We start from the raw sequence: 4,506 nt of genomic DNA on the forward strand, positions 1-4,506 counted from the left end.
ATAAACGTGTGTGTCTACTTGGTAACTCACCTGAGAAGATTTAGCTTCCAGTTATAAAAACAGGGAGCCGAGAGAAGAAATTGCCTGTGCTCTAAGAACACTCAGGAAGAACCTCCTAGAGTCTTCTGGACACACTCCAGCTACAGACAGTGGGCGGGAGGGGGGGTGATAAACTTCACAGAACGAAAGAGAACTGGATCTCTACCTTCTGATGTACCCCTTCTGAAAATGGCCCGGAAGGACCAGACATGCATATGGTAATATCTTGGGTGAGGAAGAACCAGACAGACAGAGTTAACTTACCTCAGGCTCTACAGCTTTCCAACAGCTCTCATGGATGTGTCAGTGGAGTCTCATAGCTCCAGAGTTCACAGTTCAAATCCTGCATCTGCCTTCATGTGCCGAGTTCATGGCTACACTCTCAACCAAAGTGCTGGGCTTTCAATACACTTCTTACTGTTTCATATTTTTGAAATTTAAAAGGGAACAGCCAAGGTTTAGTATAAGTGCGTCCCATTGGGAAATCCAGGCACTTGAAATGATGCCATCAAGTTCTCCTTAATTTCTTAAGAGTCATTTGTTGCAGAACCACGCCCCCTTGCCATATCACGTGGATTCCACAGATGAAACAGGGATGTGGATTCATGCCTATTAATCCTATACAGATCTGTGCCACACACTATTAGACAATCCTGAAATGCTAACCTTAAGCACAGACCACAGGATGCATCTGAGAATCCATACACTTACAGATTGTCTAATGTCTCATAAAAAGTACCAGAAGGACTGAGCTGTGGCTCTATGGTATAGGGTCTTCGGTTCCATTGCCACCACAAGGAACAAAAGCAAATCCTGAGAACACAGCACCTAAGCAACAGATCAAAACTCCAAATCCAGCTGCCTGTCACATGATAGTTTTCAGTCTACAGTTTAGGATCTTCCTCTCCTATTGACAACAAGCACATGTCATTATATCCAAGAAACCACACAGCCTTACTAAGATGTAGACATAGAAACACGCTTGTTTTGTTTTGCTTTGCTTTGTTTTGTTTTAAGTCAGATCTTCAATATGGGATACAATACCAACATAAGTAAAATCTATAATGTCAGAGGCAGAAGGAAAGTTACAGATCATGAAATCCAGCTCTCTTACTACAGAGAAGGGCACCGGCAATGAAAGAGTCAAGAAGTTCCTGTGAGATGGCAGATATGAAACAGCAAGCAGGCAGAGACTCACAGACTGGAAACCCCTTTAGAAGGAGTCTAGATTGAGTGGAATATGTCTTTTTTTTTCTCAGTGGCAGCATATGACAATTGCATCTCTGGTTATCAGTGAGGACCACAAAGTTTCTTGACTGCCACAGAACATACATTCACTCTTTCTGACAAAGGGGAAAATGGCAAGCATCAACCTCTTGAAGAGTAACTCCTTGTGTTGTAAGTAAACTTTATGGAATAGTTGTCAAACAGGATTCTTTAAAGGGGCTGGGAATACCAGCATCTCTCCCACTGGTAGCTCAAGACCCACCATCCTGATAATTTGCTTAAGAAATGATTACAAACAGTAACTTTTACAAGGAGTATGATTTCACAAATATGTAACAAATATGTCATTTTACTTAGACAGAACAGTGAATGAAAGTTAAACTCTTGCCTCTTGGAGGTGATAAAGAAATCACTCAAAATTACAGAAATAAAGATATAGCAAGATAATGTATGTGTGAAAGAACATCACAAATTAAGTTACCTACAACCAAGAGAAAAATGCAAGACAGATGTTAACACAGTAATATCAGTAAAGCCTTCCCTCCGTGTCAGTGGCTCTCATTCTGTGGGTCACAACCCCTTCAGGGAGGGGGTAAATGACCCCTTCACAGGGGATGAATATCAGATATCCTGCATAACAGAGATTTACAACTATTAACTGTAGCAAAATTACACTTATGAAGCAGCAACAAAAATAATTTTATGGTTGGGGTCACCACCATTTCAGGGTTGCAGCATTAGGATGGTCGAGAACCACTGCTCTCTGCTAACAGCTAACACGGCAGTATCAGGTGGGAGCCATTTCAGGTTATGTATTAATGGGTTGCAGCATTAGGATGGTCGAGAACCACTGCTCTATGCTAACGCGGCAGTATCGGGTGGGAGCTGAAGATGAAGAGGAGAGAAAAGCAAAGTCCAGGCAGCGGAGAGCATTCGCAAGGGCCCTGTGGTACAGAGCAGGCAGGAGAAGGCATAACAGCAGCACTGCAGTCAGAATAAAAAGGTGGACAAGGTGGAGAAGGCAGTAAATACCCACTTCGGGGCTGTGTCAACACCTGTACTGAATTCCATCTTTATCCTAACAGTGCAAGGAAAGCCAGCAAAGAGGTTTTAAATAGGTGATCTTCACTGCATTTTGCCAAGATCTCTCAGATTACCCAGTAAGGAGCAGACTAGGAGAAGCCATTCAGTCTGTGACTTATTTTTTAAATGCCCAGTCTTATTTACTAGAATCTTGTTAGAGGAAAACATTAAAGACCCCCATGAAATGCTTCATGCAGCTTTGCAAATACACTCCAGGCAACAGGTGGAGCTGGGGTGTGCAGGGAAGGGGGCGCCAAAACCACTCCATGCAGCCCCCTCCTGACTTGGCTCACAGAGAGCCCACAGGATGCAGATAAACATGTTGAGCCCCAACCTCTCCCACCATGGAATTTACAGACGGTTTATTCCAGCATCTGCCTCACCTTGGCGATGGTCCATTCATATTGATTTTAGATTTCCAATTATCTCTGTATTTGAGCTTCTGGGCTAAGATGTTTAAGACCCAGAACCAAAAAAAAAAAACCGGAAACCCTCCCAAGTTGTCCTCAGGAAAATGAGCGCTGTGCTTCGGGACAAGCTTCCCCAGCAGACACTGAGGATGGCATGGAAATAGTAAATAACGGGCCATCCACATGAGATTTTAACACCACGGCTTATCTTTCTACCAACCACATGGGGCCTCTTGTGATATTTTTTAAAACTTGCATCTGAGACCATATCAAAGTATTATATTTACAGATTTTAGAAGAAGAAAAAAAAACCCTGTACTCACAGGGAACAGAATTTCTTTTAATCAAAGACACAGGGAAGAGTTACTGCATCCTGTCATTTTCCTGGCATCTTCACTGGCTCTGGATGAGCTGCAAGTTTGGGCAGAGCTGAGGCTGTTGGGTTTAATTTGGCCAAATAAAGGAACTCTCAACCCAACGAGCATTTGGTCCTCAGAGCTGAAACTCTTCCGATTACAGATCAAGGGCACCAGCAGTTCTGTTTAGAAAAACTGGCAAAGCTGTTTAGACAAACACCCTGAGAAGACAGACTGTGGATAGGAAATGTGGTCTGTTGCACTGTTAGCCTAGTTTTTCTTTTCTTTTTTTTCTCCTTCCTTCCCTTCTGAATGCTTTTCATGTGATTCTTACTCACGAAGATGCCAGGACTCGGACCACATTTGACACAACTTTTTCTTGCCAGTTCAACGGTGAAATTCTGTGTGCTTATGGAGAGAGAGAGAGAGAGAGAGAGAGAGAGAGAGAGAGAGAGAGAGAGAGAGAGAGAGAGAGAGAGAGAGAGAGAGAGAGAGCGCGTTCCCATGCCTGCCAGTGCTCTGGGAAGTCAGAGGCATCAGAACCCCTGCAGCAGGCAGTTATGAGCCATCAATCATGGATGCTAGGAATCCAACTCAGGTCCTCTGGAATAGTATGTGCTCTCAACTACTAAGCCATCTTGCCAGTCCCTGAAGTATGTATTTTACAGGAGTTCTTTATTTAGTCTTTATCATGATAATAGCTTCCCACTTATATCCAAAGTCTAATGTTTTCAATGATAAAAAATATTTTGAGGCAATCTTTTAAAAAGTATAGATAAAAATACTAGGCACACTATATCCCACATATATAAAGAAATTAAAACAGTAAGGGTGCAGAACCTGGCAAGCAGTCATGTGAATACACAGTGACAAGAACAGTGAGGGAACCAATATCAGAAAATAATGAGAAAGAAGTCCTGGTTTCTTCTTTCCCCTAGACGCTCCGGTCCTCACTGCATCTTCCACAGCCTTGGTGTCCTTTACTGTGTGAAGGGAGAAATGTCTACATCTCAAAGGTTCTACCACGGGATTCCTAAACGTGTTCATATAAATAACGCTATTTACTCCTGCATAGCCTGGTCCCAAAGGTCTGTAATCCCAACTACTCAGGAGGCTGAGTCATGAGGATCACAAGTTCAAGGCCAGCCTGGAAAACTTTGTGAGATATGATATCAAACTAAAAAGTAAAAAAGGGAATTGGTCTATAATTTGATAACAGAACACTTGCCTCACATGTGCAAAGCCTTGGGTCCAATCCTAAGCACTGAAAAACAAAATACTATCAGCCACATAAAAACACAGAGAAAGAGAGAAAAAGTCTATATATGTACACAAATAAATATCCATCGTATCTATGCCTACTATACAGATAGCTTCCGTATAAATGCATG

This window comes from Mesocricetus auratus, unplaced genomic scaffold (assembly GCF_017639785.1).
Source record: "Mesocricetus auratus isolate SY011 unplaced genomic scaffold, BCM_Maur_2.0 Super-Scaffold_100676, whole genome shotgun sequence".
Classification (NCBI taxonomy): Eukaryota; Metazoa; Chordata; class Mammalia; order Rodentia; family Cricetidae; genus Mesocricetus; species Mesocricetus auratus.